This window comes from Numenius arquata, chromosome 4 (genome assembly GCF_964106895.1).
Source record: "Numenius arquata chromosome 4, bNumArq3.hap1.1, whole genome shotgun sequence".
Taxonomy (NCBI): domain Eukaryota; kingdom Metazoa; phylum Chordata; class Aves; order Charadriiformes; family Scolopacidae; genus Numenius; species Numenius arquata.
The window spans coordinates 30,139,970-30,154,653 of NC_133579.1; positions in this window are offsets into that span (position 1 = coordinate 30,139,970).

Genomic DNA, 14,684 nt, shown 5'->3' on the forward strand with positions numbered 1-14,684 from the left:
CTTAAACTCTGTTTTTTTCTATAAGTTTAGCAGATCCACTGGATATTTTGTGTTTTCACTCTATAAAGCACAATGTGTGGCACACAGACTGCTACCAGCTTTATTTCTGCCAGACCTATGTATGGGTCTCTGTTTAGCCATTAACAAAAGATTTACAATTTTGAGTTTCATACCAGTGAAAAAAATTAATTTCTTGGAGAATCTATAGTGACACATTATTGATTCTTCATTAACCTCTTTTTTTTTCTGTAGCCCAAAAAGTCTTATGTATCTTAATATGATACTTGATCCAGCATTCAAGGTTGGAGCCTAAAGTTCTTCTGTATTTAGATGTCTATATCTCTGTCACTGATGCTCAGAGATATAAAAACATACATTACACAAGCTGCAGACACTGATGAGCTCATAAAAATCATGTTTGAAAGAGGCACATTCTAGAGCTTGTGTATGTATCTTCCCTCCTCACATATACCCCACTAGTATTCTAAGTTTTTCAGGATTTTTGAAATACTTTTTTTTTGAAAGACACCAAAGGCTTCTCCATACCTGCATTCTTATTCTTCTGTGCTTTCATACAAGTTGTCACTTATTCATTTTTATGTTATTCAGATGAGAATGAGGAGGAGGGGAGTGAGAGAAAAAGAAAAGTGCTCATACTGGTCTGTGTTTACTGTGAAGAAGACAGGCCAAAGGATAGCATCTTGTACTTCATTGTTTTGTGGTGGACATACTGTATAGAAGCAACTGTTCTATGGTTTTAGATGAGCCCCCAAGAAAGCCCCATCATCACACAGTGTGGATCCATACTGCTAGAGGCTTGCTTACTGTGCCCAAAGCATGTGCTGTGTTAGGCAACTGGAGCTTAAGACTGTTGAGCTCCTTGAACTTTGCAAGGCTTTGAGCTTTACAAAGAACTAACCATTGTACCTGGAATAGATCACACTGCTACAAATGCATTTTTTACTGCTGAACTTTAAGGAAACAGAGCCTGACCTTTGAATATTGTTCACTAATTGTCTTGACTCACCATATTACTGCAGTATCAGTCTTAAATTAGTACAAACACACCTTTGTGATAGTCATGGATTTAAGTTACTTTAATGCAGGTATGTCTTTAGAAGACATTACAATCCAAGTCAAGGATATTTTCCTGTTATTCAGCCAGTTTTAATTTCTTTCATTCATTCCAGTGAAATATGTATTTTACTGTGTACATAAAATGCTTTCAGGTTTCCAATCTATTGTTTGGTTTTTGTTGACTTGTTATTCAAAGAAAAGGCAACTGAGACTGGGAGATGTTAAATAAATGATGAAAAATGCTTAAGCAAAGCAGAGAAATCAAGTTTTGGTTGAGAAGTTATTGTGAACAGCAAACACTATTTTTCCTGGAATGGTACTATGAGGAATACCAACAGCCAGGTTTCAGTCTAGTTGGTGAATAAGTCATTTATTTCTTTAGAGATTATCATTCCTCCTACAGTTGTTTGTCCTTTCTACAGTCTTTGTACCTAATACTCTCATATCTCACATAGTTCCCTGATGTAGTCAAATCTCAGCAGAATGATTCTTTGCTTTTTCTTTGCTTCAGAAATGTTTCTTCTACAAGATGTATTTCCCTTACCTCATTACTCTTTTCTGCTTAGACTAGGATTTGTCTCTTGCCAATTCTTTGATATTTCCTTTGTCATATTACATTTTCAGAATAACTTTACACTCTTGCCATCCATGACCACTTTTTTTAATTTTACACTATGGTTCCTCATAGCATTGCACTGAGTGGTTTTTAAGAGGTCCAAATAGGACAATATTCAGAAGCATGCAAAGACCAGTTGTAGGTCAAAAATGTTTTCAGTACTGCTTATTACTTCACCTATTAGTACGTTTTCACTTTTGGAGGAAGTGTAATTAATACTCTTAATTTTAATTACTTTTTCATCATGGGTCAGTTATCACTTATTTTGATTAATCACCCTGTGGAATACTTAAACCCCCAAACCAGCACAACTAACACTCACCAGTGGAGTCATAATGACAGAAAAATTGATTCTGTAGTTGGCGTATTTCATCAACCAAGCATGCTGTTGCTCAGTCTGCTCTGGCAGTAGCTTTGCACCATTGTGTCCAAATCTAATGTAATGCCAATAAAAGTATGTTTCTAAGTACATGCAGTTGTGCTAAAGAAGCAGTACTGTCCTTTTCCTCATGTTGACTATTTCACATTCTGGTAGAAGACTGCCAAATAAAAATTACTAAGTAGTACTGTGTTTTGTGTTTGATGTAAAGGGAAACTTAAATCAATAGACTATTTTCATAATATAATTCATTATTTCTCTGTATTTGTATCTAAATCCAAATGGAATCTGAATAAATTCTCAAATATTATAGTTTCCTGAATACAAAATGTGACTTTTATGTGCATTATGCAGCTTCACGTAGCCTCTTCCAACTGACAAAATTCCAAATGGTAATTTGCCAAGCATGGCTATTTGAGGACTAAGATAGAAATTAGAGTCAGAGAAGCATAAATTCTTTTCTTTTTGTGGGCTCATCCTCTCTGTCTCCCAAGAAAACTGGAGATAAGTACATCATAATTAGAGATAACGTTGGTCTATTTGTAGCAACAACTGGCCTGGTGTACAGGCTGTTTGAAGTATGTGTCTATGTTCAGCTACAAATATTGAGAGAAGGATATAACAGAAACTGAATTAAATTGCTCTCAAGAGCATTTCAGTAGGGAGTCTACTCTTGAACATTCCTCTGGTGACATAATTCATGAGAAACAGTTGTGAAGCCTGACACTACCCTAGCAATGCCAACTGTAGGGCAGTCTAGGGATGTATAGGCAGAATAGAGCTGAAAAGCTGGAGTAACTACAGCAAGACAATTGAAGTGTTCAGTGTCTCATCAGCACTGAAGTCCTCTACTGTACTGTGATATTGAAGAATAGCTCACAGAAAGTCTTTCAGTAGAATTCAGCTTTATTCATTATTTGGTTTTTGCAACTACAAAAAAATCAAAGTAATCCCAACATGGTTTTGCTTTTGTCTCCATACTTGTGTTTCCTGTGAAGGATATTTGTGCTGATAAACTGCTAGGGAAGATAGCATTGAGGTACAATGGAAAAGATGTAGACAACTTCAGTGTATTTGTGCATCAGCAGTTACTACTTGACAGAGGTTGTTTTCATCACTGTTAGAAAAGTCATCTATTAATTGGATTTATAAAAGTACATTAAAAAATACATTAATCCTGGAGATTAGTCTTGAACTCCTGTTGCTTGTGTTCAAGCAGAAAGGATTTAAATACGGTTAATATTCAGTTAACACCTGACTATTATTCTAGTTGAAAAGCTTGTTCTCAAATAGCAGGAGACATTTTACCTATGTTTGACAATTTCAGCTTCTTTTCTACTTGCTGATGGTTAGAAATGATTTTGAACATTTCTTCTCAGTTGTAAGACTACTTTGTTATTGCTTAAAATCAGGCTAGAAGACCACATGGCAAAAATATTTCTGAGAATTTCTAATCTTCGCTACTGTGTTTGTTTCTTTTTAGTGTCTCTCCATTTCTGGTAATTCGAAAGAAATTTAACTTTCCAACAATGCACTAAGATTCCTGTGTTAACTTAGGCACAAGTAAAATAGCAATCAGTAAATATCTTCTAAATTTTAAAACTACACTTTAATCGTAATCCATATTGATAACAACATGCAGATGAAAATTTAAGCTCCTTTATATTTTTCAGTCTCTCTATACGCAGCTCAGGGATGAAACTGCAGGAATATAGTAAAATGGCAAATGAATACAAAAAAGCAATAGTATTGACACAAAATAATTTCCATACTTCCACCAGATTACCTCATCATTTATTCTTAAAAAAATAAATCAGAGTATTTTCTGTTATATATTTAATTGGACTGATTGAAGAAATTCAGAAACCAAGTACAGTGTACTTCAATAAATATTGCTTTCTTTTATCTCACCTATTTTATTGCATGTGGGTGGCTTGATGATTGAATAAGAAAAGCCTTTCTTGTTTTCAGAACTTTGTAAACATCAAACGTCAGATGTTGAATTGGTAAGATGGACACCAGGTTGAAGCTAAGCATTGGTCCTCTCCTTGTAGAGAGGAACTCTGAATTTTCACCAACTGCATTGACAATATGACAACCACCTTCTTCAGTGAAGAAGAACAGGGTAATGTTTTTTTCACAGCTCTGCACAGCTGTAATTTGTAACCTAGTAGAGGTCTTATGTATTTATTTGTATTTAAACATGTGACAGGTTGCTGTAAAGCCAACTAGCCTATTCCCATGCCCAAAGACTTGGGTGGTTTGGTTTCCAAAGCCTGACCTTTAAAACCTTTGAAGCCAATGAAAAGTCTGTATTACTAGCTTTTCTTGGGGAACTTTTATTTTACCCCTTGAGGCAAATTAAATACATTTGTGCTCAAATATAAAGATATTTAATGAAAAACACTTTGGATAGACTCTTACTGCCATAAGTGATTCCACAAGGAGTCTGTAAAGATGTAGCACAAACCAATTCCCTATACATGCTTGCATCCACACCAATTATACAAGCGTAGACATTGGGCACCCCAGAGATCATTCTGCTTACTAAAACTAGCCCCTGACAACTTGATCTCCATGTTACTTACAAGACAATGCTGCAGCTGTTTCTTATCTCATCAGCAAGGAAAGCTTCCATCCCTGACCTGGAGTCCTTCTGTCTCCATTTCATGGCGTAAAGATGCTTCTAGACCGTTTCACCTGTTCTGCAGTTGGGCCTTCTTGCCCTCTATGCCAGATCATTCCTCAGCCACAAATTACCATTACAATTTTAATTTCCCCTTAGCTTTCAATAGTCTTTACAAGAGATCGGCCACTAACTAGGAATATTTGTTATTCATAGACTTTGCATAAAGTGCCTCCAAGATCTAATGATGCTCGGAATAAAACAATAAAAGCTAGGGCCCAAATGCTGCTTTATGACTTTTAGAAGGGTCAAGCTAGGCAGTACCCAAAAGAAATGCCTATAAAGACTAGGAACATCACAATTATGCTCTCAGCATCTGGAAGACCCAGCTCCTGGATATTTTCTTTGACAAACTGCTCCTGAATGTGCTATAATTTGTGACAGACATTGTTCCCTTCTTATTCCGGATTTTCTGGCACATAAAACACTGTCATCCCATTTCTGGATTGTAACAAGATGATCAGTTCTCTCTCAGCCCACCTCACAGCACCATGCAGCACTATATTTCTGTCTCTGTGTTAGTCCACCACTTCTGACTACTCCCCAGCCAACACTGGAAGATGTAAGCTAAACCTAGCTCACTGATTTGGCAGGTCCACATCTCTCTTTGTTTCAGTCACATTTCTTCTTTGGAGCAAATATGTCAAATGTTTATATTCAGCTATGCTATGATGACCAGTATGCTCCAAACCCAAGAAAACAGCTCAATATTTCACAGTAGTCAACTCTATATTTTATTGTAATCTTAATTAACACTTACATGCATCCTCACATGCAACAGGCAGATTGAATAAAGGAAAAAAATCATTTTTCTTTATAACATGAAAGTAAAATCATGTAATATGTTCTCTTATTTGGCTCAGCTGAAGATGAACAATTTAATGTTGAAGGGTCATTGGTAATTCTGGATACTTTCTGATTTCTGTATACTGAATTTGCAACTTGCACATATAATACTGGAATAAAGAATGATCTATGTTATATATCCATGTAAATAAACTAAGAACAATGATTTAAGAATCCATAAAGCATAAGTCTTATCTACTACTGAAAACCTTCTACAACCTCAGTGTTATTTTTCAGAGACAAACCCACTTCACAAGTGATTATAAATCGTGCAGTGATGTTTATATTTTCTCTTATTAATGCAAACTTTCAATGTTATGATTAATATTTCTTAAAAATAATTACTTTATAACAAAAGTGTTGGCCTGTTATTAGTGTAATTAAAACAGAAATCTGACAATATTGGTATCGTAAAGACTATAAAAGCTTATTGTGTGTGGATGCTGACACTGAAGAAGGTCTTGAAAGGAAATAATTAGAGAAAAAAAGAAAGGAATCATAATTCTGTAAAAATTTGTAGGCTAGATTAAAAAGAAAAATCAATGATGATTGTGATTTTGCTCCCTCCAAATCCTACTATAAGACTTATTAAAAAATAATAATTTATTACACAAAACCTAAAGCTTCAGCCAATCGATGCTGATTAGATTTACAGTTTAACTGCAGTTTTTATAGTTTTCATCTAAGCATTTTCTCCTACATTATGTTTCTGGACAGATCTATACTATAGGAATTGCTTTAATCTCATTTACTGACAGGCTGACTACTACCATGCAATGCAATTTAGTTCTCACAAAACCTAGTATTACTTCTCTCACTCATTTTTAGAAAAACTCACTTGGTTTCAAGTGAATGACATTGTACAGTAATTCCCCACTGCAGGCCTCAAATTGTGAATTTTCTGATCAATTCCTATCTACAGGGATGATCATTTCCATCCTACCAGATCTTTTATGCTCCAGTGAACAGTAAAGTTATAAAATGCATGGTAACAATTGACCTCTGCATGTATCTTTGCTGAAACTTCCAGGAAATGTGTTTGTGAAGACTACCACCCTACCCAGAAAAAACAGCCCACTGCTAAACAGGGATGGAAAAGCATTTCCCATTCTAGTACAGTATGTTTTACTCTGGTGGCATTATCTGGCAAAAGGGCAAGTGATACATACAGTTTATTGACATCTCACATCACTTACACCTGAGGGTCACAAAATGCTGAAAGACAGGAATTAGCTGCAATTTATAACCAGCTAAATCTTGCTGAAATGGTCTAGTGCTTCTTGCTGAACTGCAAACAGATCTTAGCTAGACATCAAAATTCTGCTATGCCTGGCCTTGCAGTTGAGACCAAAAAAATCTTTGTTCACTTTACAGACTTTTTTCCCACCAAGATTGCATTTAAAAAAATTAAAAATATAAAAATATCCCATCAGCATCCAGAGTAATCTTATTGGAAGGCTCTGAAATTGTGACGTACTTTTTAAAATGTCTATTAAATTGTATCTCAGAATTCTGTAAGCAACATGGGACTTGAGTTTATTGTAACGATCTGTCAAATCATGCCCTAATAAAGAACAAAAAAATAATGAAATAAAAAAAAGTACTAGTGACTGAAAGACCGGGTCTGAAAAGATATTTGTTAAGAAATTAAGTTACTTAATATTCACCAAGTTTATGCACAAGCAGTTAATATATTGATTGTTTAATTAAGATTAGCAAAATTTTCTAGTAGCAACCAAGCAATCCAGTCATTCTCGACTGCTTCTAAGCCAACCCATGCCAAAACAGAGCTCTTGAACTAAGTGGTACATGCCTTGATGTGTGTATTTAATTACTCCTAGCTAGAATAATTAGCTTATTTCTTCCTGTTTAATTTTAACTTCAAATTATTAAAATGGAAGTCACATGGTCACTAAATGGCGGGGAGGCCAATAACTCCAGCACACCTCTCATTGCTGTTCCACCATGCTCTCAGTGTCGCGATTGCAGACTGTAATCCTGGTCCTTGATACAACTGCAATGTAACGGCAACCCAACCTTTCACAACAGCTCTCTCCTATCCTTGTCACCACAAGCTGCATGCCCCTTAAGAGCTCTGCATGTGCTGAAGCCATGCTGCCATATAAATATGGGTCTCTGACTATGGTGGTGAATCCAGCACCTGACCTCGCCTCTCCTCCTGCATATGATTTTAGCCACACAGAAGTAAATACTGTATAGCAACATACAAATTTTCCAAGGAGAGGATCAAAATCCAATGATGACGACTAAATTGCTCTTTATATGCTACAGGGACCCCCTACAGAGTGGAGGAAACAATTAAATTGATCAGAACCTTTTTATTATTGAAAAGAGTAGGTTAAAGATCTAATGTATTTTCAATATTACATATAAACTTGAAAGATAGTTTCTCCTCCATTCTTTTGGGAGCTTATGTAGAATAAATTGTTTTAACAAAATCTATGATTACCAGTGACTCTGCAACCCACCGCCTTAGGATTTGAATTGCATGATTGTTTCCTGCTTGGAAATTTTTCTGCTGCTTTTATTAATTCACTGGTGATTTTCCCAGTCCATATGAAATATGAGGAGACAGGCATAATAACAGTGATAAAATTGGTTATAAAAGTGAGCAAATAAGTAGAAACATTGTTTGAAAGGCAAGTGATAATTTGAGAATCCTCTTTTATTGTTTATCTGTCTCCCAGTCTTAAGCTCCTTAAGGGAACACTAGGCTAAATCAATGTTGATTTCTTTATATTCTTATTTTTGCCTCAGTATTGCTGTCAGGAAAAAATAGGAAAGGTTATCAAACAAGCAGCTCTTTATAATACCTTCTCCTGTGAAAGTCAGAACCCACATTTTCATAAATAAACCACTACCTTGTTTGCTTGGTTTTCCCCCCCCAACCAAGCATTCCCAATCTTTCGAATTATCCAAGATCTGCAATTTTCTTTTAGGGTATTTACAGGCTTCTGCTGTGGAGAACACTGGTATTGTAGCAAATGGGACAACTGCCCACCTCATATTCTGTTGGCCAGGAACAGTGGGAGAAAGAAAGAAAGAAAGATAAGAAGGAATGGTGGGATCATAGCAACCAAAATGTGATCTAAGGACAGTGACAGTAAAGTTATCTATCTACCAGAAAAGTGAAAAGCCTAACTGCAGACAGGGAGCGTAAACAAATCTATGATGCTTGACCCCTGCCCACAAAAATTTGATTCCACAGGCCTTGAAAAGACATTATAATGATTATTGGTGCAATGTTTTTTATGCATACATAATATTTTTGTTGCAAATTACTTACAGTCCCATGCAACATTTGTCATCTCAGTCCTTACTGGTTTTGTATGGATCAAAAGTTCACTGAGGTCAATGGGAGTCTTTGAAAAAATAAAATTGGAAGGTGATAGCTGCATCACAATGCATATACATATATATACATTTACAGGTGTTTGTGAATATTAAATATCAAATAAACTAAAATATGATTAAACAATTCTATGTAAGATATGGTTTATAAAAATATTTGCTAAGAATGTCATCTATTCAGAAAGATGTCACTTTTTTGGATTTGCGCCCATGGTTTGTTCGATCACTCCAATTAAAGTATCTAAAAACTTCCTAACTTACTGATGCAAACTGTCAGGGTAGGATATCACTTCAAATTTAGGAATCAATCATGCTGATGTAATATGTGTCTATGCATGAGAGGTGTGGATCAAATCCTGTGTGTGTAATACTGCTAAACACAGATGATTTAGGAGGTTGAAACTAATCTGACTGGAATGATCCCGCATCATAAGGCAATTAGCAGCAAAATCCAGAGCTCAAGGTTTTAATTTTTCTTCCAAAAAATGTACAAATAAGAGTTTACTTCTAGTAAATGATGTCAAACTTTTACAAAGAAAACTGAAGTTCAAAGACAGCAAGTGGAAATTGCACCATTTTGTACAGATATTGCCAAAAAACTTCAGACTACTCTGGAAGCACCAACGATAAGAGCAAGAAAATGGTTTGTTATCCATGATTCTTTCACCACTGGGATTTTAGTAGACTTGCCAGCAAAGTAAGATCTGCCACAGAGACACTTTGTGTTGTTAGTTCTGCACAGAGAACAGGAAGAACAAAATTGCACTCCATGTCAAGAAAAACAACTTGCATTTTGAATGGGTGGGGCCTAGTTAAAATATTTTATTCCATATTTCCAAACAAAATTCTCAAAGTATTTTCACCTGAATCTGGACCATCTCAAAGCTGAAGTTTCTCTGCTCATTCAGACCAATACTTTATGAGTTCCCCCTGGAAGACACAATCATGCTGCCTTTCCATGAAAATCGTTATAAGAAGCATGAAGCCACAGGAGCTCGGTAAGTATGCAAGGTTCATGGACTTGGGAAGCGAGAAGCAGATGTAGACCCTACTGAACTCCTATCTGTTAAATATTCAGCAGTAAAGGAAACTGGAATGGAGAGGAAGGGAACAACTTGCTCAGAGGTACAAAGAGAATATGTAAGATTGTGAGTAAAACCAAATGTCTTGGGTTTTAGTTTTGTTTTAACTGCAAAATCCCCCCCTCTTTTTTTTTTCTTTCCTTTAATGCCTCTACAGTATTCCAGCTGTTATGTTATTTAGGTTTTGATGTCCTTTATAATGTCAGTCACAGAAATAAAAGTGCAATCTTTTTTTCATTGATTATGTAACAGCAACCAATCAGAAATTAGATATAAGTGGTTTCAGCTGATCCCTAAATAGTTTAAAACTCAAAAATGCTATTTATCTCAACAGACTTATGCTGATTAAGGGCTGCTGAAGACCTAGTCAGAATATTATTTGGATATAGACAATATACTTTCAATTAAAACACCAGTTGTAGTTATCAAATTCAGTTACTGTAGGTGACTGGAAAATAAGCACCTGCATCAGAAAAAAAAGATTTTTTCTCTCTTATTAAGAAAGAAAATCCAATTACTTCTTTCCCTACACCATTTTTCTATCCTTTCCTTTCCTCCCCCCAAAAAAAGAGAAAATCACAAGTAGGGTGGATTTGAGATTTGAATTTTGTTTGATTGTTTGTTTGCTTTAAGTCTTTAAGCAATTTTTTCTGCACTCAGTAGCTGTACTGCTTGTGGCTTATTCCCTTGTCCTTGTGCCATTCCTGGCTTTGGCTGGGGGTAGAGTGGAGGAAGAGCAAACCTGTCTGGTCAGCTAGAGCTTCTGCCTAGACATCTGCTGAATGCTGTCTTGGGATTGTATTTCTTACTATCCCAAAGCAGAGCCATCTGGTCCTCACGTAACAAAACCTGTGAGATGTCTGTAATTTCTAAAGGCATCAAAAGTATGAAAATAAGCTATCATACCTCTCATTCCTATGAACGGTTAATTTTGTAACATTGTCTCTCCCCACAGCGTATAGTACAAAACTAAAGCACAGAAACCTTTAAAAGTCATTAATATAACAATAGAGATGTATTTACAGTGGCATGACAGCTAGATGGCTACATCAGACACCAACCTTTTTGGTACTGAATAATTTACACAGATTTTAAAATGGTATGTCACAAATTAAGGAAAAAATTTATTTTTATGACATTTCATCCACTGGATGCTGTAGAACTTCATAAGACGAGGTGTGACTGAATCATTGTGCACTGACCACCAATCTGAACGTCGAGAATGAATTTTAAAAAAATATGATGTTTGATCAGACCCATTTCGGAACATTTCTTTTTTTAACTATTTTGGGGAAGTTTGGTAGGGGAATGAGAGACATTAAGTTTGGTAAATGATGTCTTCAAGATATTGAATTTTCTTTATAACCATATTGGTCATTTACTATAATTTTATAGTAATGTTAATAGTTTAATGATCATTTTAATAGTTATTTTTCAATTTGGACTCTGCTAGATATGTTTATCCCTTTAGATTAACTACTAATTATTTCACTGATAGAATTCCAGTTGTACTGTCTATGGACACACCATATAAATTAAACTACTCATTGCTTTTGAAAAAAATCCACCGTAAGTTATTAATGTGTTCATTTCAGAGTTGTTGTTTACTTCCCTTCATTATAAATGATTTATGTGATTCATTAGATTGTGGTAATTATCATTTTAGACTCATAACTTTGTTATTTATGCAAGCTTTGCTCATGTTGATGAAGTGCACTGCTATTTACAAGTTAGGTTTGATAAGTAGTAAATGTAGGATAATGAAACCAGTCAAATTATCTTTAAAGGACAATAAAATGTATTGTACTTTATTCCTAGATAGACCCTAGCTTTATATTAGAAAAAAATTGCATTGTCTCTTAAGAGGAAAGAGAAGCTCTTGCATGCATTACTGTATTATGTCTAGAAGCAGTAAAATATTCCTAAAAAAATGTGAACAGCTGTGCTAACACTGCATTGTCATTAGTATAAAGAGATCGCCCAGTTTAGCATATCAGTACAGAAAGATATCACATGGTGCATTACTGAAATAACCAATGACCCAATCAGCTCTTCACATTTTCCCCAACTCATTCAGCCCCTTTTCCCACCCCTGCCTTCTGCTTGGCTGTGTAGCTCCAGCCAAGGCCACCAGTCCACCTCTGAGTCTACAGTCCAAACCAATTAGCCTATTCTTTTTAGCTGACCTCCCTCCTCAATTTCCAAAGATTTCAGCATGCCAATCTGAAACCGCCATTTATGTACATCTGTGGCTCTGCCACCTCTTTTGAATGACAAAGTTCAAGAATTTTTTTCTCATCACACTATCTAACTCTGTCTTGTATTCCCTTATCAGGAGTTATGGTTTGAGTTTTCTCCACTGTCCTTCCTCTACTTATTCCAAAGTACTGATTATTAGTTTTATACAAAGATGCACACAAAACATTATTCCATGCCTGTTTGAATTTGTTAATGACTAAATTCAAATATGAGACAAAAAAAAATACCAGCCAGGAAACACATTTTCTATTCTTCTATATGGTCAGAAAGGACTTATATAGTCTCAAAACGAAACAGAAAATGTAGCTGAGATTTGGAATCAGTAAAGTGGAACATTTTCTTCCTTCATAAGCATAAGTTTTGTAGCTAAGACAGTTTTAGGGGAGGAAAAAATTCCTCTTAGAAACTACCTTAAGATACCAGAGGGAGACTTTGATGAGAAGATTATCAAGTAGAAACATTATTTCTACTGGGATTTCAGAATTATTTGTTTATTTATTTTAAAAAGCTTCAAACTAAAATAAAATAACAACCACAATGGCTTCATGGTAAGAAAAGGGATATTTTTATAGCCTAGCAAGTTGTGGTGGAGATATTTTTTAAATTAATGTGAGTCAAACTAATCAGTAGGGAAGTTAAATTCTTATAAAGGCAATTTGGCAAAGAGTTTACAGCTCTGGCAGCAGGGGAAAGAAAAAGCAATTTTTTGTCTTCCAGTTAATTGTCTTGAGTTGCAATCTGAGTGCAGCTGACATTTATTGTTTTGCACACTGGAAATGTGCAATATTTATCATTATTGTTTAGATTTAAACCTGGAGCTGACACCAAGTATACTACCTGAGAGACCATGGAAGCAGATAACATCATAAAACATTCAAAGAAGGTATTCATGTTGGAACACGTTAGATGTAATTATGAAAAGATTTTTTAAGATGTCAGGGTAAGACAAGCTCAAATGCAGCAGATTTAGGGCTTTGTACTGTGCAGATATGCTCTTGTGTCTTACTCCTTAAATTGTCCCCTAATTCTGTCTTGCCTTTGTAGAGGGCTGAGATCTTAGAGCTAAGATGTGCAGTACAGCTCCCACAGTTTCACAAGTCACTCTGTGTTGAGCAAATAACAGCATTTCCCATTTACCCCACAGGTCACTCAGCTTCATTGGAAGTGAATGAGACCTAAGGAAAATCAAACTACCTTGCAACCTTGGTGGATCAATGAGGGTGGTTGTAACCTGCTTGTGTATATAAGTCTTAATACATGTATCAGGATTACTTTGTCTCACAGCATACATGGGTACAGCAAAATGTGGGGCTATGAGGACATCTCTGGGGCTATATGAAGCCCCACACACAGCAGGACAAGCCTTGTCCAAAGTGTCAAATGGCTACCACTTATCTGAAGAGCTTTTATTTGGCACAGTATTCCTGTGGTTTTCCTACCACTGCCCTGGCTGTGTGCAAAATAGGTGATTGCATGGCTGACAGAGTTTGTGGCACAAATATTAGCAGCAATTAACAAATGGTTCAGAGAACTTCAGCAGATACTACCCCCTTCTACAGGTCTAAACAGAATGAAGCAGCACTGTTCCCTGTTTGTGATGCAGGGTTGCTTTTATTTTGTACTGAACAAGGGAGGCCAAGTTGCAGTAGGAGAGTGATAATACAGTCTGATTATTGGATCAATGTACCCTGGAAATTAAATAGTTACGTTTCTCTTTCTGGTTTTGGTATGTTTTGAATAGTGGAGAGGTAAGCAACAGTTACAGCAGGGGACGTTTCACAGACTGGTTTATTTGGATTCTATTTCTCTTCTCAAGAAAGGTCAGTATATATCCCCCAAATCTCTGTATAGGTAACAAAATTAATTTATGCTACAAAGAACTATCAACAGGTTTCATTTCCCACAACTGTGTAATCGAAGTATGGAACCACTGTGTACTGGGTCTGGCTAGGATGAAGTTAATTTTCTTCTTCATAGCAGTCTGCACAGTGCTGTCTTTTAGACTGGTGACCAAAACAGTATTGATAAGGTACCAATGTCTTAGCTAGTGCTGAACAGTGCTTATACAGCATCACAATCTTTTGTGTTACTCACTCTGCCCCACCAATGAGTAGGCTAAGAGTGGGCAAGAGCCTGGGAGGGGACACAGCTGGGACAGCTGGCCCCATATGACCAAAGGGATATCCCATACCATATAACATCATGCTCAGCAATAAAAACTGGGAAAAGAAGGGAGAATGGGGATGTTTGTCATTATGGCATCTGTCTCCTCAAGTCAGAACAACGAAGCCCTGCTTTTCTGGAAATGACTAAACATCTGCCTGATGATGAGGTTATGAATTAACTCATTTTGCTCTGCTTGCACAT